This window comes from Somniosus microcephalus, chromosome 15 (genome assembly GCF_052327205.1).
Source record: "Somniosus microcephalus isolate GS21.2 chromosome 15, FLI_Smic_1.0, whole genome shotgun sequence".
In the NCBI taxonomy this organism is placed as follows: domain Eukaryota; kingdom Metazoa; phylum Chordata; class Chondrichthyes; order Squaliformes; family Somniosidae; genus Somniosus; species Somniosus microcephalus.
This window is the reverse complement of record NC_141001.1, coordinates 16,891,204-16,914,571: the sequence shown is the minus strand read 5'-3', so window position 1 is coordinate 16,914,571 and position 23,368 is coordinate 16,891,204. Positions and strand designations below refer to the sequence as shown.

The window sequence follows — 23,368 nt, the reverse complement described above, 5'->3', positions numbered from 1 at the left end:
CAGTACCCTGTCCCTGCCTTCTCACCATATCCCTTGATCCCTTTAGCCTTAAGAAATATATCCAACTCTTTCTTGAATATATTTAATGAACTGGCCTCCGCTGCCCCCTGTGGCAGAGAATTCCACAGGTTCACCACTCTCTGGGTGAAGAAATTCCTCCTCATTTCAGTCCTAAATGGCTTACCCCTTATCCTTAGACTATGACCCCTGGTTCTGGACTCCCTGGCCATCAGAAACATCCTTCCTGCATCTAGTCTGTCCAGGCCTGACAGAATTTTATAGGTTTCGATGAGATCCCCTCTCAATCTTCTAAACTCCAGTGAGTATAAGCCCAATCGACACAATCTCTCCTCATACGTCATTCCTGCCATCCCAGGTATCAGCCTGGTGAATCTTCGCTGCACTCCTTCCATGGCAAGAACGTCCTTCCTCAGGTAAGGCGACCAAAACTGCACACAATACTCAAGGTGCGGTCTCACCAAGGCCCTGTACAACTGTAGCAAGACATCCTTGTTCCTGTACTCGAACTCTCTTGCTACGAAGGCCAACATACCATTTGCCTTCTTAACCGCCTGCTGCACCTGCATGCTTACCTTCAGCGACTGGTGCACAAGAACACCCAGGTCTCTTTGCACTTCCCCTTCTCCCAATCTATTGCCATTCAAATAATAATCTGCCTTCCTGTTTTTGCCACCAAAGTGGATAACCTCACATTTATCCACATTATAGTGCATTTGCCATGTTTCTGCCCAATCACCCAACCTGTCCAAATCGTACTGGAGTTTCACAACATCCTCCTCACAGCATACCCTCCCACCCAGCTTTGTGTCGTCTGCAAATTTGGAGATATTACATCCAATTCCCTCGTTCAGATCATTAATATATATTGTGAACAGCTGGGGTCCTAGGACCGATCCTTGCAGTACCCCATTAGTCACTGCCTGCCACTCAGAAAACGACCCGTTTATTCCAACTCTTTGCTTTCTGTCCGCCAACCAGTTCTCTATCCAAGTCAATACCTTGCCCCAATCCCATGTGCCTTAATTTTGCACGCTAATCTCTTATATGGGACCTTATGGAAAGCCTTCTGAAAGTCCAAATACACCACATCCAATGGTTCTCCCTTATCTATTTTACCAGTTACATCCTCAAAAAATTCCAGTAGATTAGTCAAGCATGATTTACCTTTTGTAAATCCATGTTGACTTTGTCCGATCCTGTCACTGCTTTCCAAGTGCTCTGCTATTACATCTTTTATAATGGACTGTAGCATTTTCCCCACTACCGATGTCAGGCTTACTGGTTTATAATTACCTGCTTTTACTCTACCAGCTTTTTTGAATAGTGGGGTAACATTAGCTACCCTCCAATCCATGGGTACTGTTCCAGAGTCTATCGAGTTCTGGAAGATGACCAGCAATGCATCTACTATTTCTAGGGCCACTTCCTTAAGTACCCTGGGATGTAGATTATCAGGCCCTGGGGATTTATCGGCCTTCAGTCCCATCAATTTTCCGAACACCATTTCCCTACAAATACTGATTTCTTTTAGTACCACCCTTTCATCAGACCCTATGTTCCCCGGCATCTCTGGGAGGTTATTTGTGTTCTCCTTTGTGAAGACAGAACCAAAATATGTATTTAGTTGGTCTGCCATTTCTTTGTTCCCCATTATAAATTCCCCTGATTCTGACTGCAAGGGACCTACGCTTGACTTCACCAATCTTTTTCTCTTCACATATCTATAAAAGCTTTTACAGTCAGTTTTTATGTTCCCTGCAAGCATCCTCTCATATTCTATTTTCCCTTTCTTAATTAATCCCTTTGTCCTCCTTTGTTGAATCCTAAACTGCTCCCAATCCTCAGGATTATTGCTTTTTCTTGCCAATTTATATGTCCTGTCCTTGGATGTTATGCTATCCCTAATTTCCCTTGTTAGCCACGGTTGAGTCACCTTTTTTGTTTTATTTTTATGCCAAACTGGGATGAACAAATTCTGTAGCTCATCCATTCAGTCTTTGAATGTTTGCCATTGCCTATCCACCGTCAACCCTTTGAGTGACATTCCCCAATCAATCCTACCGAACTCGCTCAAGGTTGACCAGCAAGGCTCTTTGCAGTGTTCCCCACTGAAAATCAGCAGCCTTCCACCAGCCATGCTGCAGCCACTGGGGTAGCACTATGTGACATCAGTAGGATAGGCAAAGGCACCCACAAGACAGTCACTAAGAGAATGCATAAGGGTGATGAGTTGATTTCTAATGTCATATTGGATGGTAGATGTATAAAATTGGATTGGAAAGTTTGCTTTGTGGTGGCTTTTATTTCAGCATCATGGCTAAGAGGACACTATGATGGTCAATTACAGAGGGAAGGGAAGGTGTGGGACAAATGTTGAAAGCGGAATTGGGTTTGTGGTCACTGATACCACAGGCAGATGGTTCCATCCCATATATCCCAGCCAGAAAGGTGCTGTCTGGGTTGCATTCTTCTTTCTGCTTCCTCCTCTCCTGCTTCCTCCTCTTCTGCTTCCTCCTCTTCTGCTTCCTCCTTTGCGGCTTCTTCCTCTTCTGTTTTTCCCTCTTCTGCATCTTCCTTTTCCCTCTGCGACCCGATGCTATAACTCTGAAATGACAGCATAAAATTCTGGAAATACTCAGCAGTCAGGCAGTCTCTTGACCTGAGACGTTGCCTGACTGGCTGAGTGCAGCTTTTTCTGTCTTCTCAGAGGCCTTTCTTTACCTTGCTACAGATGCCTCGCAAGCATCTAGCAGCATTCCCTACACACTTAGAAAACTTTTAACATCTATTACAGCAAACCACTAAATATAACCCAGTCCAAAGCTTAAATGCAAACTTACCTGAAAGATTTGTGTGTCCCTTTAAGAGGTGCTGGCAGCACCTCTGTGAGTCTGCTTGCATGCTGGGTTTACCTGGCGTGCTTTCGACCCAGTGCTGAACTCAGCTCTAGGATTGAAGTTCGTCATGGTGACATTAAGCCGGCCTACACTCCGCCATTTTTCTTTGCAGGGTGATACTTCTCAACGGCAGCGCTACCGGGCCTAGGAAAATGGAGGACGCTGCGGGACCTGCCACCAGCTAGTGAAAGAGCAGCGACTGCCCTCTTTTCGCCATTTTTTGCCGGTAACGGGTGGCGTTAAGCCCCTGAACAATTAGCCCCTAGTCTCCTTATCTAAGGAAATATATAATTGCCTTAGAGAGCGTGCAACGAAGGTGCACTTGACTGATTCCTGGGATGGGGGGATTGTCCTGTGAGGAGAGATTGAGTAGACTAGGCGTAAATTCCCTAGAGTTTAGAAAAATGAGAGGTGCATTGCCATTTAGGACTGAGATGAGGAGGAATTTCTTCACTCAAAGGGTTGTGAATCTTTGGAATTCTTTACCCTAGAGGACTGTGGATGCTCAGTTGTTGAGTATATTTAAGACTGAGATCGAGAGATTTTTGGATACTAAGGGAATCAAGGGATATGGGGATAGTGCAGGAAAGTGGAGATGAGGTAGAAAATCAGCCATGATCATTGAATGGCGGAGCAGGCTCAAAGGGCCGAATAGCCTACTCCTGCTCCTAATTCTTATATCTTTTATCTTATATCTTATACATCACTCCCCTCTATTCAGTTGAAATTATTTTCACATTTAAGATTTGGAAACTGTATAAACAATTAACTTTTGAGATAATTTTGTTTGCTTAAGGAAATTAACGTTAGTTAAAATCCAATTAAAGCAGTAAGCTTGTAAATGCACTAAAGGCACAAAATTGGGCTTGATAACGACAGTTGTTTGGGTGCTACAGATGCCTTTGGGGACCAAAATAGCATCCGATGTGCGCACAAACACTTCTGCCGTGAAACACGCCGGACACCATCTTAGCGAGAGCGTTAGCATGCACGCAGCTAACGTCCTCTGCAAGTATGCGGAATAGGCAGATCATGACGTCAATCAGCTCAATGCTCCAGCTGATAACCTCTCTTAACCTCGTACATCTGAATATGCATTAAGCAGCAGTAAGGACCCCATCCTCCACCAGCGCTATTTAAAGGGATCATCAACTACATACAGGTTTTACATAGGATATACGGCACAGAAACAGGCCATTCAGCCCAACCAGTCCATGCCGGTGTTTATGCTCCTTGGTGTGTTGCTGTTTGATTTCTTCTGGCTGTTGCTATGATTCTACAAGTGTTTGGTACTTACCATAGTTCTTTCAAGTTGCAAAAGTCTACAGGAAGTGGTGTGGCAGCTGCTGAAGAATGTTTTGCTGATTTCAAGGCTTCTGCACAAACCAGTAGGCATTCCCCTTGCATGACTGGGAGAATGAGCAGAGGCCACACAGAGCAGAACAAGCTGCTAGAAGAGGGAGGAGGGGGAGAAGGGTTCTCAGCAGGAGGCCATATCCGCCCAGGGTGTTCAGGGAGCAATTCTCTTACCTGAACCACAACAAGGAACAATGTGCGAGACACCTGCATTTCAAGAAGGACATCCTCACTGAAATCTGCTACTTGCTGCAGCCACAATGCACCTCCCCTTTAAGAGGTGCAGACAAACTTTAAGCAGTGCAGGCTAGCTTTAATAAGTGCTAGGAAGTGATTATTTTGGTCCCCCCTGCTGATGCACACAGCCAACCAATAGTGCAAGTAGCTCTGGCTGCATGAAGAAATCTTTATAATGAGCAGGCAGCCCAAAATTTGGTGTGTTGCCTGCATTGCAATCAAATGATGTGGGTTAATCGTGCATTGCGATCCCCACACCTGTTTTCAGTGGCTATCCAATTTAGCAACCTAAATGCTTGAAGTTAGGAACATAACGACAAGAACCAGTTGATGATGGGTGATGGGGAACATCAAGACACAAAAGGAGTTGTGGGCAGTTTAGGGAAGGTGACTATCCATTCTGCTGGGCCCTCCTCCCCCAAAGATTTCTATCCTGCTTCTAATATCTGCTTCTTTGTCTTGGTGTCCATTTTTTTCTTACAATACTGTAAAGTTGCTTAAGATGTTTTTGACAGAATCACAGAATCACAGAAACTTCACAGTGCAGATAGAGGCCATTTCGGCCCATCGAGCCTGCACCGACACATATCCCACCCGATCCCCGTAACCCCTACACCAACACATATCCCACCCTATCCCCGTAACCCCACGTATTTAATCCCCCTAACACTAAGGGTCAATTTATCATAGCCAATCAACCTAACCCGCACATCTTTGGACTGTGGGAGGAAACCGGAGCACCCGGAGGAAACCCACGCAAACACGGGGAGAATGTGCAAACTCCACACAGACAGTCGCCCGAGGCCGGATTTGAACCCGGGTCACTGGCGCTGTGAGGCAACAATGCTAACCACTATGCCACCGTGCTATGTTAAAGGTCGCTAGTTTAGTGTAAGTTGTGTTTAAAGTGAAGAAAGGTCCCTAGTGTTTTTAATATTCTTTAATTTAAAGGAAGTAAAGGGAGTAAATTAAGGGTAGGACATGGCAGGGCAGCTTGGCAGCGTGGAGTGCTCCTCCTGTGCTATGTGGGAAGTCAGGGACACTTTTGGCGTCCAGGGCGAACACGTGTGCAGGAAGTGTCTCCAGCTAAAGCTACTCAAAATCCGCCTTTCGGAGCTGGAGCTGCAGCTGGAGTCACTGTGGAGCATCCGCAAGGCTGAGATCTTCGTGGATAGCACGTTTAACGAGGTGGTCACACCGCAGGTAAAGAGTGCACAGGCAGACAGGGAATGGGTGACCACCAGACAGAGTAAAAGAACTAGGAAGGTAGTGCAGGAGTCCCCTGGGTCCATCTCCCTCTCCAACAGATTTTCCGTTTTGGATACTGCTGGGGGAGATGGTTTCTCAGGAGAATGCAGCAAGAGCCAAGTCCGTGGCACTACGAGTGGCTCAGCTGCACAGGAGGGGAGGAAAAAGAGTGGGAGAGCAATAGTGATCGGGGATTTTATCGTAATGGGAACAGATAGACGTTTCTGTGGCCACAGACGTGACTCCAGGATGGTATGTTGCCTCCCTGGTGCCAGGGTCAAGGATGTCACTGAGCGGCTGCAGGACATTCTGAAGGGGGAGGGTGAACAGCCAGAGGTCGTGGTCCATATCAGTACCAACGACATAGGTAGAAAGAGGGACAAGGTCCTACAAGCAGAATATAGGGAGCTAGGAAAGAAATTAAAAAGCAGGACCTCAAAGGTAGTAATCTCAAGATTACTCCCAGTGCCATGTGCTAGTGAGAGCAGAAATAGGAGAATAGACCAGATGAATGCGTGGCTGGAGAGATGGTGTAGGAGGGAGGGATTTAAATTCCTGAGGCTTTGGGACCGATTCTGGGGAAGGTGGGAACTATACAAGCTGGACGGGTTACACCTCGGCAGAAACGGGACCAACATCCTCACAAGGGGGTTTGCTAGTGCTGTTGGGAAGGATTTAAACTAGTTTGTCAGGGAGCTGGGAACCTAAGTGTGGGCCCAGAATAGAGGGAAACAAAGCTGGAAGTGCAAGTTAGAAAAGTAGTCAGCAAAACTAGTAGGGAGCAGAAACAAAGGCCAACAGTAAAGAGGGTCAAAGTGCAGAAAAATATTAAACAGGCAAAGTTGAAGGCACTTTATCTAAATGCACGTAGCATTCGCAACAAGGTGGATGAATTAATGGCACTAATAGAAGTAAATGGGCATGATGTAATTGCCATTACAGAGACATGGTTGCAGGGCAACCAAAGCTGGGAACTGAATGTTCCAGGGTACTCAACATTTAGGAAGGACAGACAAAAAGGAAAAGGATGTGGCGTAGCGCTGTTAATAAGGGATGAGATCGGTAGGGTAGAGATAAAACATCTTGGCTTGGCAGATCGTGATGTAGAACTGGAATCAGTTTGGGTGGAGCTAAGAAAAAGCAAAGGGTGGAAAACATTGGTGGGAGTTGTGTACAGGCCACCAAACAATAATGGTAATGTAGGGCACAGTATCAATCAAGAGATTAGAAGTGCATGTAACAAGGGCAATACAGTAATCATTGGGTCTTTAATCTACATATTGACTGGGCAAATCAAATTACCACTAATGGTGTGGAGGACGAATTCTTGGAATGCATGCGAGATGGTTTCCTGGATCAGTATATGGAGGAACCAACCAGGGAACAAGCTATTCTGGATCTGGTACTGTGTAATGAGAAAGGGCTAATCAATAATCTTGTGGTAAAGGGGCCTTTAGGGACAAGTGACCATAATATGATTGAATTTTACATTAAGTTTGAGAGTGATGTAGTCCAATCTGAAACTAAGGTCTTCAATCTAAACAAAGGAAACTACAAGGGTATGAGGGACAAGTTGGCCATGGCAGATTGGGAGACTACACTAAAAGGTATGAAGATGGACATACAATGGCTAACATTCAAGGAAATAATGCATAATTTGCAACAAACATATATTCCTCTAGGGCATAAAAACCCAAAAGGAAAAGTGATCCAACCATGGCTAACAAAAGAAATTAAAGCTAGCATTAAGTCAAAGGAGGAAGCTTATAAAGTTGCCAGAAAAAGCAGTCAGCCTGAGGATTGGGGTCTTTTTAGAAATCAGCAAAGGGGGACCAAGAAATTGATGAAGAAAGGGAAAATGGAATATGAGCACAAACTAGCGAAAAATATAAAAATGGATTGTAAAAGCTTCTATAGGTATGTGAAAAGGAAAAGACTGGCGAAGGTAAATGTAGGTCATTTACAGTCAGAGATGGGAGAATTCATAATGGGGAATGAGGAAATGGCAGAGAAATTAAATATATACTTTGTTTCTGTCTTCACGGAGGAAGACACAAAAACCTCCTAGAAATACGAGAAAACCAAGGGTGTGACGAGAATGAGGAACTTAAAGAAATTATTATTAATTTAAAAAAGTACTAGCAAAATTAATGGGACTAAAGGTCGATAAATCCCAAGGACCAGATGACCTACATCCTAGGGTTTTGAAAGAGGTGGCCATTGGAATAGTGGACACATTGGTTGTCATCTTCCAAAATTCTATAGAATCTGGAACGGTTCCTGCAGATTGGAGGATAGCAAATGTAACCCCGCTATTTAAGAAAGGAAGGAGAGAGAAAACAGGGAGCTACAGACCTGTTAGCCTCACCTCAGTAGTTGGGACAATGCTGGAATCTATTGGCCCTGAAATTAGGATCGGGGGCTTGCCGCGCGTGCAAGCCCCCGATCTGCACTCACCCTGCACGTTGACATCTGAAGCCCGGGCCTGCTTGCATTTCCTCTCAGAGGCCCGGTTCAGATGTCAGCGCGCAGTGCTTACCTGATCCAGCAGCGTAGTTAGTGCGATGTGCCGGCTGGGATCAGGTGAGCACTGTACAACCAATCAGGGGAGGGGAAGGTTCATTCATGAGTTTGAGAGTAATAGCTGTCAAACTCATGAAAACTACGGGGGCCCAAAACACTATTTAAACTTTAAATAAAAATTTAAAAAACATCCCAATCATTAAATTAAGTATAAATAAGTTTAAAAAAATAATTTAAACAATAATTTTTTTTTTGAAAAAAAATACATTTTTAATAAAAAGGGTCTAAAACTAAACTTACCTTATTGTAGATTCTTTAACATAATAAACCTATGGAAAAAAAATTCTAAATTGCACTAAAACACCACTTACCTGTAAAAATAAATACTTACGTGTGCTTTTTACAAGCGTAAAGACCGGAGGCCTTTACACATGCGCAAATCCCCTAAAACAGAGGAAATCCAAGACGCACGCGCTGCCCCCTACAGCGCACACGCTAGCCTCTTCACCTCTTGGGTTAGAGGAGAGGAAATGCCGGTTTTCAGTGCATGCGCTGTGCATGCTGAAAACCGGCATTTCCTCCGGCCAGACGCGTGAGTACCCCTTCCGTACTCACGTGTTTGGGGAGGAATTACTGCCCCATTATACAGGATGCAATAACTGGGCACTTAGAAACTAATAGTAAGATTGGGCAGAGTCAACATGGATTTATGAAAGGGAAATACTGTTTGACAAACCTATTGGAGTTCTTTGAGGATGTAACTAGTGGAGTAGACAAAGGGGAAATGGTAGATGTGGTGTATCTGGATTTTCAGAAGGCCTTCGATAAGGTCCCACACAAGAGGTTGGTGAACAAAATTAGGGCACATGGAATTGGGGTAATTTACTAGCATGGATTGAGAATTGGTTAACAGACAGAAAACAAAGAGTAGGGATAAACGGGTCTTTTTCAGGATGGCAGGCTGTGACTAGTGGGGTACCGCAAGGATCTTTGCTTGGTCCCCAGCTATTCACAATCTATATCAATGATTTGGATGAGGGGGCTAAATGTAACATTTCCAAATTTGCTGATGACACAAAGCTAGGTGACAATGTCAGTTGCGAAGAGGATGTGAAGAGGCTTCAAAGGGATCTCGACAAGCTCAGTGAGTGGGCGAGAACATGGCAGATGGATTATAATGTGGAAAAATGTGAAGTTATCCACTTTTGTAGAAAACACAGAAACGCAGAGTATTTCCTGAATGGTGAAAGATTGGGGCATGCAGATGCTCAAAGGGACCTGGATGTCCTTGTACATGAGTCACTGAAAGTGAATGTGCAGGTGCAGCAGCCATTAGGAAGGCAAATGGTATGCTGGCCTTCATTACAAGAGGATTTGAGTACAGGAGTAAAGAAGTCTTACTCCAATTATATAGGGCCTTGGTGAGACCACACCTGGAGTACTGTGTACAATTTTGGTCTCCTTACCTAAGGAAGGATATACTTGCCATAGAGGGAGTGCAACGAAGGTTCACCAGATTGATTCCTGGGATGGCGGACCTGTCGCATGAGAAGAGATTGAGTAAACTAGGCCTGTATTCTCTTGAATTCAGAAGAATGTGAGGGGATCTCATTCAAGCATACACAATTATTACAGGGCTTGATAGGGTGGATGCTGGGAGAATGTTTCCCTTGGCTGGGGAGTCAAAACCAGGGGCCACAGCCTCAGGATAACGGGTAGGCCATTCAGGACTGAGATGAGAAGAAATTTTTTCACACAGAGGGTGGTGAATGTTTGGAATTCTCTACCCCAGAGGGCTGTGGAGGCTCAGTCATTGGGTATATTCAAAACAGAAGTCGATAGATTTCTGACTAGTAAGGTCATCAAGGGATATGGCGATAAGGCCGCTGAATGGAATTGAGGCAGAAGATCAGCCATGATCTCATTGAATAGCGGAGCAGGCTCAAAGGACCGAATGGCCTACTCCTGCTCCTATTTCTTATGTTCTTATGTTCTTACATGAATGCAAGTTGTTGTTCTTATCAATACTGCAGATCTCAGCAACTTCCAATACTGGCAGACTCTGCCCCCACTGCTCGTAAACCTCTTCCCAGTTCTGCTGGACCTCAGAGACTCCTCAAATTCATGATTACCACCAAAACCCCGCCCCTTCATCCAGAATAATGCACTTTCTCTAATTACTCACAAACTCCGAAACCATATTCTCAGTGCTCTCTAATCTGAAAATTACCTCTAGTGCTCCTAGGCCCTGAGACTTTCTCCCCAGATCTCAGCATTCCTTTCTCAGTGATCCCAAATGCCAGGACCTAAACTAGAGTTCCCAGAACTACCTCTTCAGTATTCCTGGAACTCCAAGACCTTCCTCCTTCCTTTTCTCTGGGGTTCTGCCGATCTTCTGCCAAAGTTATGGCCGGGAATCAGGGAACTTCCACAGCAATGCTATCCCAAACTCGTTCATGATAGTAGTAAAATATAGCCAGTTGTTTAAATATAGTTGTTTGGAGTTAATTCATGAAACAGTTAAATGGACAAACCAGATAGTTGAGTTTCCTTTGAATGTTTTCTTCACAGATCTTTCAAGTAAAAGGTTGCAAACTCTCATGGTACTTTAGACCCACCTGACTTCTCAGCTGAAACCACCCTCTGGTCAGGTATGGCTAGCTCTTCCTATTCCCCTCCCAGCTCCTACTGCTTACTAGTACTTGGTGCTTCACTCTATTCTATTCCCTCTGATTTGCTAATTAAATTCTCCCAAATGGGAGTATTTGGGTTGGTGCTCGCATAAGTCAGGTGGCATTACAAAGTATAGGAGTGGTCGAACTGGAGGTGCCAGTCTTCTCTTGAAAGCAGTCACCTTCAGACTGAGCATAACCAATGAGAGTTGCAACGGAGGGTGGGCTCTCACATGCGACTTTGAAGAAGCGATTGAGCAATGATAGAAGATTTTACAATTAAGATGAATATCTGGAGACTGTGATAATTCACTGTACTGTAGACCATCCCTTGCATTACCAACCTGTTCCTGGCAGCTAGCCTCCAATCTCTCTATCTCCCACAACCTCCCCAGTGTATCTCCTGAGAATTTGAAGTGCTTCCTCATTCTGTGCACTAAGTGGTTGATGGCACTTCTATGCCATTAATTGTGGACAGCCTTTCACTTGCTTGGAAAATACAGATTGAGAAAAGCACTCAATAATAAGAATGCTCTCAGATGCAGTTTATGAGGTCATCTTTTCTCATTTGAGCCTTACACTACTATCCTTGGTTTGAGGCACTGGAATGTCACAGTGGAATAAGAACATAAGAACATAAGACGTAGGAGCAGGAGTAGGTCATTTGGCCCCTCGAGCCTGCTCCGCCATTCAATAAGATCATGGCTGATCTGATCTTGGCCTCAACTCCACTTTCCTGCCCGCTCCCCATAACCTTTGACTCACTTACCTTTCAAAAATCTGTCTATCTCTACCTTAAATATATTCAATGACCCAGCCTCCACAACTGTCTGGGGAAGAGAATTCCAAAGATTCACAACCCTCTGAAAGAAGAAATTCCTTCTCATCTTCGTTTTAAAAGGGTGCCCCCTTATTTTGAAATTATGCCCCCTAGGACTAGGTTCCCCCACGAGGAGAAACATCCTCTCTGCATCTACCCTGTCAAGCCCCTTCAAAATCTTATATGTTTCAATAAATCCCCTCTCATTCTTCTAAACTCCAATGAGTATAGGCCTAACCTGCTCAACCTTTCTTCATAAGACAACCCCTTCATTGCCGGAATCAACCTCGTGAACCTTCTCTGAACTGCTTCCAATGCAAGTATATCCTTCCTTAAATAAGGAGACCAAAACTGTATGCAGTACTCCAGGTGTGGTCTCACCAACGCCCAGTTGCAACAGGACTTCCCTGCTTTTATATATTGCTCCATACCCCTTGAAATAAAGGCCAACATTCCATTTGCCTTCCTAATTACTTGCTGTACCTGCATGTACAAGGACCCCCTGATCCCTCTGTACCTCATCATTTTGTAATCTCTCCCCATTTAAATAATAATTTGCTTTTTTATTTTTCCTACCAAAGTGGATAACCTCGCATTTTTCCACATTAAACTCCATCTGCCAGATTTTTGCCCACTCACTTAGCCTATCTATATCCCTTTGGAGATTCTTTGCGTCCTCCACACAATTTTCTTTCCCACCTATCTTTGTATCATCAGCAAATTTGGCTACATTACATTTGGTCCCTTCATCCAAGTCATTAATATAGATTGTAAATAGTTGAGGCCCCAGCACTGATCCCTGCGGCACCCCACTAGTTACAGTTTGCCAACCTGAAAATGACCCATTTATCTCGACTCTCTGTTTTCTGTTAGTTAGCCAATCCTCTATCCATGCTAATATATTACCCCCAACCCCGTGAGAATGGTGGGAAGGAGTATGCATCCAGTTGTGAGGTGCCTTGTGAATAATAATGTCATACTCATTTTATCATGTACACAGTAAAGGGCACAGTAACTAATGCGGTGAGTCATGTTTCCAGCATTCTACTGGAACGGGTGCAGAGGACAACCACTAGATTAATTTCCAGTTTAATGCACCTTAATTACCCAGATAGGCTCAACCAGCTGGGTCTCTGTACTTTAGAGAAGTGTAGACTTAGGGGTGATTTGATCAAGGTTTATAAAATAATGAAGGGACTAGATTGTATTTATGTATACCAATTATTTCAACTGAATAGGTTAGGGAGGACCAGAAGGTCATGTTTACAAGTTATGTAAGGGCAGAATTAGCTTGGACATTAGGCGGTTCTTCTTTCCCAGAGAACAGGTTCCCGGCTCGTGCAGTGAATTATGGGCTAGATTTTGCCAGCCCTGGGGAGGCGTGTTTGGAGGTGGGACAGTTGGCAAATTGGCAGAATTTGGGGCCGGGTGCCCAACCCGCCTCCGTGGCATCTTAGAAACATAGAAACATAGAAGAGAGGAGCAGGAGTAGGCCATTCGGCCCCTCAAGCCTGTTCCGCCATTTAATGAGATCATGGCTGATCATCCAAATTCAGTACTCTGTCCCTGCTTTCTCCCCATATCCCTTGATCCCTTTAGCCTTAAGAAATATATCTAACTCCTTCTTGAATATATTTAATGAATTGGCCTCAACTGCCTTGTGTGGTAGAGAATTCCACAGGTTCACCACTCTCTGGGTGAAGAAATTCCTCCTCATCTCAGTCCTAAATGGCTTACCCTTTATCCTTAGACTGTGACCCCTGGTTCTGGACTCCCCTGCCATCGGGAACATCCTTCCAGCATCTAGTCTGTCTAGTCCTGTTAAAATTTTATACGTTTCAATGAAATCCCCTCTCATTCTTCTAAACTCTAGCGAATATAAGCCTAATCGACCCAATCTCTCCTCATACGTCATTCCTGCCATCCCAAGTATCAGTCTGGTGAATCTTCGCTGCACTCTCTCCATGGCAAGAACATCCTTCCTCAGATAAGGCGACCAAAACTGCACACAATACTCAAGGTGTGGTCTCACCAAGGCCCTGTACAACTGCAGCAAGTCATCCTTACCCCTGTACACAAATCCTCTCGCTATGAAGGCCAACATACCATTTGCCTTCTTAACCGCCTGCTGCACCTGCATACTTACCTTCAGCGACTGGTGCACAAGGACACCCAGGTCTCGTTGCACTTCCCTTTTCCCAATCTATTGCCGTTCAGATAATAACCTGTTTTTGCCACCGAAGTGGATAACCTCGCATTTATCCACATTATACTGCATTTGCCATGCATCTGCCCAATCTCCCAACCTGTCCAAATCATACTGGAGTTTCTCTGCATCCTCCTCACAGCACACACGCCACCCAGCTTTGTGTCATCTGCAAACTTGGAGATATTACATCTAGTTCCCTTGTCTAGATCATTTATATATATTGTGAATAGCTTGCCAGGAGGCGGGCAGCCATCCCGCACCGGGTCCCATCTCCTTGGAGGCGGGAAGGGATTACATCCATCCCATGCCGGGTCCCATCTCCTTGGAGGCGGGAAGTGATTACAGCCACTTAACTGCCTGGTAACAGGTAGTGAACAGGCAGTTAAGAGGATTATCCCCATTTTGCCCACGCAAGTGCAGGCTTCCCAAAGGCTCCAAAAACTGCCAGGGTAACCGAGGTGAGTAGTGGCTCTGCGGGGGTCGGAGGAGTGCAAAAGTGCGCTGTGAAGGTAAGTGATGGGTGCAAGTGTGGAGAGGTAAGTATCTGAGGTAGATGGAAATTGTTAAAAAAAGACTACTTACCTTTGTTTCTTCCTGCAGGCTTCAATCGGTGGGTATGCGCAGAGTCTCGCACCTCCGTGGCAGAGATGACAGATGGCCGTTGCATTCTCCAATGCAGAAACCATCTCATTTCTACGAAATAAAGAGGTTTGATGAGTTCTTGTATTCAAGAACTCATCAAACTACAGAGAATGTCAGTGTTTGACAGCTTCACAGAGCCCTCAAATGATAACAATTCATCCGAAACATCACACGTTGATGTTCTCTGTTACCGGCTTTCCCTTAATTGGCCTGCTAAGCCCGCTGGGTGGGCTTAACAAGGTCAATCAAGGGAAAATAGTGTGGGTTGGCCAGAAGTTAATGGAGGCAGGACTGAAACCCGACAAATGGGAGCCCCACCTCCAAATGCTCCCCATTGGCAAAATCCAGCCCTATGATTCACTGTATTCCTTGAAGCGACAGCTGGACCTGTTCCTGACTGGGGCAGAAATCTCCGTGTCCAAGAGGTTGGTATCTATTAATATAAATCAGGGCCGATCCTGAGGGTACTCTCCTGAACTAGGTATGATTGCCTATGGAGACGGAGAGAATTTATTTCCTCCCTAATTGGTCTGGGTATATATTTTTTTGCCTCTCCTAGGAGATTACATAGCTCCAGGTAGATGGGGATTGTCTGTATTGTGATGCATAAGCCATCACAACTGCATGGGACAGGCTGGATGGACCAGTAGGTATTTTCCTGTCCGTCAATTTTGTATATGTGCAATTGTCAGTCCTAGCAGTGCTATCTTTGACAAGCAGTTTAGTGAGGATAAAATCCCTCATATTAATTCCTTCACCACTTAATGTAATCTGGTGACTATGTACTTCAGCACTTGGCCAGCTTGGCCAGTGGTAGTACTACAGAGCCACTTTTGGTGGTAGACATTGAAGTTCTCCCCCACAGAGTACATTCAGCAGCAGGTTTCCTTAGGCTTGTTTCATATGAAGCCATGAAACTTCATAAGGTCCAATGCTAATGTTGAGGACTCCCAGGGCCAAGTCCACTCAACTATATACCACTATATCCCACCTCTGGTGGTATATCCAGCCAGTGGGGCAGGGCATACAAAGGGATGGTGATGGAAGAGTCTGGGATGTTATTATTAAGAACAGCTAATCATGATATGGGAACTTAAAGCACAATAATGGATGATGAAAATGGGAAATTACTTGATTCCCCAGTGTTCACCTCATTTACCTTGAAAAACACAAACATTTGTAAAATAAATGGATACAAATTCCTCTAGTCATTATACAGGAAACTTTCGATAACCGGAAATCTCGGTTAACCGGCAAAATTCAGGAGTAGGTTCAAGTAACTTTTATTACTTTTTTTACTCCATTTGTTGCTGTGCAAGGGTGTGGCTGCAGCTGTTGCTAAGCTACAGAGAAGCTTGCAACTTGTGCCCATTGTTCTGAAGCTGTTGCTAAGCAACAGGGTTTGTTGCTTTATACGGAGCTCTCAGCTACATATCTTTTACTATAGCATTCGGTTATCTGGAATTTTTAATGAACCGGCACCACGTCGGTCCTGTCCGTGCCGGATAAAAAAATGTTTCCTGTAGGTAGCAGCATTGTAAATGCATTTATGAAGTATTTCTAATAAAAACATAAACACGTTTTTATGTGTTTACAATTTCACTGGAAATACTGAACAGAGCAAATATTCACAAATGTATTTAGAATTGTACTACACATGGAAACCAGAGGAAATTCTTATCACCGATTAGTTAAGATGGTTCCCTGTATCTTAGATTAATTTAATGAATTTCACATTTCACATTTAGAAAGATAGAAACATTTATGTGCTGATTTTTATTTCATAGATGCACGTCGACTTTAGGACCAGTAGGAGGACCACAGATAATATCACTGGAGAAACCTGGCTGTGTGAAATTTCATACAATACAGCATCATTTGATGCATACAATTGGTTTTTATCATGAGCATACTAGAAGTGACCGTGATACACATATAGAAATCAAATATGAGAATATTGTCGATGGTAAGAAGATTCAAAACATCCCATATAAGGCCTTTCTTTTCCTTGTCCATTTGATATTGCAATTTACAGTTGAAGTAAATGTATAGTGTATAGCAGACAAATATCCTCAACATGTACAGGAAGGCACCTTAGCATTGGAATTGTTTAGAATAAACCTGTTAAAATAGTCCAAAGTATAGGAGACTATTTTCACATATTCAAAAGGTAAATTTTTGGCACCATATGGGAAGAATCAAAGTGGGAATGTATTCACTGAATTACACCATAAGAACATAAGAAATAGGAGCAGGAGTAGGCCATTCAGCCCTTCGAGCCTGCTCCGCCATTCAATGAGATCATGGCTGATCTTCTGCCTCAATTCCATTCACCGGCCTTATCGCCATATCCCTTGATGCCCTTACTAGTCAGAAATCTATCGACTTCTGTTTTAAATATACCCAATGACTGAGCCTCCACAGCCCTCTAGGATAGAGAATTCTAAAGATTCATCACCCTCTGTGTGAAGAAATTTCTTCTCATCTCAGTCCTGAATGGCCTACCCTTTATCCTGAGACTGTGGCCACTGGTTCTCGACTCTCCAGTCAAGGGAAACATTCTCCCAGCATCCACCCTATCAAGCCCTATAATAATTTGGTATGCTTCAATGAGATCCCCTCTCATTCTTCCGAATTCAAGAGAATACAGGCCTAGTTTACTCAATCTCTTCTCATGCGACAGTTCCGCCATCCCAGGAATCAATCTGGTGAACCTTCGTTGCACTCCCTCTATGGCAAGTATATCCTTCCTTAGGTAAGGAGACCAAAATTGTACACAGTACTCTAGGTGTGGTCTCACCAAGGCCCTATATAATTGGATTAAGACTTCTTTACTCCTGTATTCAAATCCTCTTGTAATGAAGGCCAGCATACCATTTGCCTTCCTAATGGCTACTGCACCTGCACATTCACTTTCAGTGACTCATGGACAAGGATACCCAGGTCCCTTTGAGCATCTGCATTCCGCAATCTTTCACCATTTAGGAAATAGTCTGCCTTTCTGTTTTTTCTATCAAAGTGGATAACTTCACATTTATCCACATTCTATTCCATCTGCCATGTTCTTGCCCACTCACTGAGCCTGCCGAGGGCCCCTTGAAGCCTCTTCACATCCTCTTCACAACTAACACTGCCACCTAGCTTTGTATCATCAGCAAATTTGGAAATGTTACATTTAGTCCCCTCATCCAAATCATTGATATAGATTGTGAATAGCTGGGGCCCAAGCACCGATCCTTGCGGTACCTCACTAGTCACAGCCTGCCATCCTGAAAAAGACCCGTTTATCCCTACTGTTTGATTTCTGTCTGTTAACCAATTCTCAATTCATGCTACTATATTACCCCCAATTCCATGTGACCTAATTTTGTTCACCAACCTCTTGTGTGGGACCTTATCGAAGGCCTTCTAAAAATCCAAATACATCACATCTACCCGTTCCCCTTTGTCTACGCCACTAGTTACATCCTCAAAGAACTCCAATAGGTTTGTTGAACAGGATTTCTCTTTCATAAATCCATGTTGACTCTGCCCAATCTTACTATTAGTTTCTAAGTGCCCAGTTATTGCATCCTTTATAATAGATTCACCATAATCATAAACACAAAAGGAGGTATCTGTAGCTTGATAACATCTCTAAGTGGTCTTTTGTTACTTTATTTTACGTTATTGAGACAGCTAAATAGAAAATATTTTGCTGCAAGATCTCTGATGTAACATCCTGCTTCAATTATATCATGAATGAGAATAGTAGGCAGCACTTCCTATTGTTGGAGCATAACTTCATAATGCTGCATCAAAGGGAGACTTCATAATGCTGCATAAAGTGTTAACTTCAGATTGCCTTAAGTGAGCAGCTGTAGTTGTTGCAATGACTCAGTGACCTAGAAATTCGAAAGTGTCGCACCTGTTTGCTTAAAACGGGCACCGAAGCAACCAATATGAAGGGTGGGCAGACAAACATGCTGATTACACGCCAGAAGTGTGCCGCCTACTATATTAAATCAAGCTGGGTTCACACTAGAACTACTCAAAATGATGAATTAATTCGGTTCCTACGCATGTTTAATGAAAAGGAAAATCAGGCAGGATGTATATTGGCTCGCTAATTCGACATTGCCCATTTTACAGCCTTGCCCAAAATTAAAATTACACTCCATTGGCGAAGTGGAAAACTGCTTGCAAGTGAAATTTAGAGATATGGGGAGTTTAATTGGGCTGTGTAGCACCCATTTTTTAGGCGCTACTGGACACTAATGTTCCCATTAAACTGCGTGGCCGCGCAGCGCTCTGGAGGTCCCGGGCAGCCTGCTTGCTGGCTACACAATGGAAAAACTGTGCATGCGCAGAAATTTGAGTTGATCGCGCAGCCCGTTAAAGGGGTCACACACCCCAAAAGAAAATTAGAGGGAGTATTGGTGGCCACCTAAGGTTTAAAAATGGGGTCCAATATGCACGCACACAGTTCCCATGTGAAGTGCACAGTGTGGTGTATGTGCCTTTACGAGCCCCCTGTGTACTGTAATGCCGGTAATGGCCACTCGGGCTATATAAGCCTGTATATTGTCTTGTATCTGTTAGTTCACCTCCAGACTTTGTTCAGTAAACACCTGTGAAACCTACTCCTGCCTTCCGTGTCTCTATTAACACACGGATACAACAGTGGCGACGAATTGGAAACGGACTTACCTGCAATTCGGCAGCACCTCAAGGACATCGATTCCTCAGACATGCAAAGTCGAAGAAAAGCAAGAAAAAAAAAAAAACGCAGAAAACAGCGTTGTCAGCAGCAGCAGCGGCGGGAAAGCACGGGAAGCGCCATATTTTTTCTGCAGGAAAGAAAGAAAAGCGCGGGATGCACCATTTTTTTCCAGGATGCCTAAGGCTGGCAATATTGATGCTTTTGATAATGATACAGAGGATTGGACCACATATGTGGAAAGAGTGGAGAAATATTGCACAGCGAATGAAATAAAAGATGATAAAAAGGCATCGGTACTTCTAAATCTAATGGGTGCAAGGACATACGGGCTGTTACGAAACTTAATCACTCCAGCCAAACCGATGGACAAGAATTTTAAGGAGATTGTTGATACCCTACACTGCCAATTCAGGACAGGACTGGCAGATTCTCTATGAGACAAATTCGTCTGCGGTCTCCTAAGTGAAGGAACACAAAAAAAGCTACTTTCTGAGAAAGATTTGACACTGGACAAGGCTTTCAGTGTGGCTGTATCATACGAAGCAGCAGCAAGAGGAGCTGCAAAGATACAGCAAAAGCCACAGGACTTCGGCACCCATGAAATGACACGGGGTTTCGAGAGATGTTATCGCTGCGGCAGATCCACCCATGACCAGAGGGACTGCTGGTTCAAGGACAAAGCATGCAGTCAATGCGGAAAGATGGGACATATTACACGTGTATGCCGATCTGGAAACAAAAAATCCACTGACAGAAAAAAAATCAATAAAGAAAAGTACAGAAAGGTACAAATGATGACGGACAGTAGCTCTGAAGACCAGAAGAGTGATAGCGACTCCGGAAACAAGAGACTAAGCTCTCTCAAATTGCATAATGTAATTGCCAAAGAACCCAGACCATTTGGGTTACCCTCACGATAGCGGGGTCCCCAGTTAAAATGGAGCTAGATACAGGACCAGCTCTGACCGTCATAAGTAGACGGGATTACGAGCAGCTATTTCCGCATATACCTTTGAAAGACACATCCATTATCTTGTAAACATATACGGGGCAGAAAGTATACCCCAAAGGGAAAATAAAGGTGCCTGTTGTATACAATGGCAAGGAAATACAGAAGTTGTATTTATACGTTCTGCAAGATGGTGGTCCACCGCTGTTGGGACGTGAATGGATCAGGAAGATACGTTTGAACTGGCACTCCATTCAGGCACTGACGGTGACCAGTAAGAAAAAAAATGATGATGACATCATACCTGAACGATTAAAAGACATCTTGACCAACGCCAAAGAAGTGTTCGAACAGGAACTAGGAACCTTGAAAGGCGTCACCGCCTCAATAAAGGTGGAAGATGCGGCAATTCCCAAGTTTTTTAAGGCAAGGCCGGTGCCATACGCAATTCGTCCAGCAGTCGAGGCAGAGCTGGAGAATTTGGAAAAGACAGGCGTGTTATCCAAGATAGATTGGAGCGAGTGGGCAACACCCATCGTCCCGGTCATGAAGAAAACGTTAAATAATGATAAATCTGAAGAACAGAGAAAAATTCACATCTGTGGGGACTTCAAGGTGACTGTAAACCCAGTCCTTCACACGGTACAGTATCCTCTTCCGAGGATAGAAGATATTTTTGCCTCACTATCCGGAGGGAAACGTTTCACAAAAATTGACTTGGCACAGGCATATCTACAGATGGAGGTTGAGGAGGCCTCTAAAAAGTATCTCACAATAAACACACACAAAGGCCTGTACCAGTACAATCGACTGGTTTTCGGAATAGCATCAGCTCCAGCTATCTGGCAAAGAGCTATGGAACAAGTCCTGCAAGGGATTCCTGGGACTCAATGCTACCTAGACGACATCCTTGTAACAGGAGAAAACGACAATGAACACCTTGCCAATTTGGAGAAGGTACTCACTAGGCTGAGAGAACGGGGCCTACGAGCAAACCGCCCCAAGTGCGAATTTTTCCAGAAACAAATATCATATTGTGGCCACATAATTAATGAAGAAGGGTTGCATAAGTCCCCTGAGAAAATTGAAGCGGTCATAAAAGTACCAGCACCTGAAAATGTCTCACAATTAAGGTCGTTCCTGGGATTGATAAATTACTACCATAAATTTTTACCGAACTTGTCAACTGTTCTGCACCCTCTTAATGAACTGCTACAAACGGGAGTAATTTGGGAATGGAGCGAGGACTGTAAACGTGCCTTCCATAAATGTAAGGGCTTGATCACGTCCAAGGAAGTTTTGGCTCATTACAACCCATCACTGCCAATCAGACTGGCGTGCGATGCATCCCCTTACGGCGTAGGAGTGGTATTATCACATAGATTCCCTGATGGCTCAGAATGGCCGATAGCTTTTGCGTCACGCTCATTGAACTCAGCTGAGCGTAACTATGCCCAGATCGACAGGGAAGCACTCAGCCTGGTATGGGGAGTGAAGAAATTCAACCATTACCTACACGGACAAAAATTTACCTTGTTGACTGACCATCAACCCCTCGTCTCCATATTCAACCCTAAAAAGGGTGTTCCCATTATGACAGCGCAAAGGCAACAGAGGTGGTCCCTTTTCCTAGGGGCACACCAATATGACATAGAATACAAAGGATCAAAACAGCATGGGAATGCTGATGGTTTATCGCGCCTACCATTGCCAACGGTAGAAGAGGCACCTACAGTAGACCCAGTGGAGGTGTTCCACTCAACCATAGTGGAATGTCTACCAGTAACAAATTCTGCCATTGAAAAGGAAACGAGAAATGTCCCGACTCTCTCACGAGTCTACGATTTAACGGTGAAGGGATGGCCAGCACATGGCTAACCACTGTTGCCAGCATTCTCGCAAAGAAGAGAACCGCTGTCAGTGTGCCGAGGAACCTTGATGTGTGGATCCAGAGTGGTGATTCCACCCAAACTCCAGGATAAAGTTCTAAAGGAGCTTCACGAGGGTCATCTGGGTGGAGTGAAAATGAAGAACCTAGCCAGAGCGTTTGTGTGGTGGCCAGGTATCGATGGAGACATCGAAGAAATGACCAAGAGCTGCCTAGGATGCCAGAAGGTCCAAAACACCCCACCACAAGCCCCTCTACATCCATGGGAGTGGCCCTCATCTCCATGGCAAAGGGTACACATCGACTTTGCTGGTGCATTTATGGACTCAATGTTCTTAATCGCGGTTGATGTACACTCCAAGTGGCTGGAGGTAATAAAGATGTCCTCCACCACCACGGAAAAAACCATCACAGTATTAAGGACCATATTTGCCAGGAATGGGCTGCCTGAACAGATCTGTTCTGATAATGGACCGCAATTTGTGTCCGAAGAATTCAGGAAGTTCTTAAAAAACAATGGGGTTAAGCACTACACGTCCGCCCCATACCATCCCGCCACCAATGGATTGGCTGAAAGGTTTGTCCAGACCTTCAAGAAGGCCATAAAGGCCATGGGTAATGAAGACATAAAACTTCAGCATAAGGTAGATAACTTCTTGTTTGCATGCAGGAATGCAACACATGTGGTTCCAAACCAAACTCCCGCCATGATGTTCTTCAATAGAAACCTAAGATGCCGGCTGGATTTGATCAAGCCAAACATCAGAAGGGACGTGGAGAACCGGCAACTTCAAGGCATGAATGAAAGGCCAACTAGAACCTTCCAGATAGGTCAACAAGTTTTGGCCCGGGACTACCGTACCGAGAAATGGCAGCCTGGAACTATTTGCACATGACTAGGACCGCTGATGTATACCGTGGACATTGGAGAAAGCATAATAAGGCGCCATGCTGACCAGATCATAGAGTCATCCGAAAAGGGACAACCTACACCACAACTCTATACGCCTAATGATGAAGTAGAGATACCCATAGTATCTACCTCCGATCCGGTGATACTGGAACCAGATGAACCCGACACTGGCATTCAAGCCGAATCAGCCTTGCCAAAAGAACCTACTACACCACCAGAAACTACTACACCACCGAGGCGTTATCCGGACCGAGTCAGGAAGCCTCCAGAAAGACTGACTTATAATTGATT

At 44.4% G+C, this 23,368-nt stretch overlaps 1 long non-coding RNA gene across 1 annotated transcript in view; it reads left to right on the top strand.

Moving 5' to 3' along the window:
• LOC147106563 (uncharacterized) overlaps positions 1 to 16,791 on the top strand; it is a 66,244-nt gene extending 49,453 nt beyond the window's left edge. Inside the window, exon 3 of the long non-coding RNA XR_015080949.1 lies at positions 16,413 to 16,791. This is a non-coding gene — a long non-coding RNA (uncharacterized LOC147106563). The remainder of the gene's footprint in view (positions 1 to 16,412) is intronic.
• Positions 16,792 to 23,368: the final 6,577 nt, after the last annotated feature.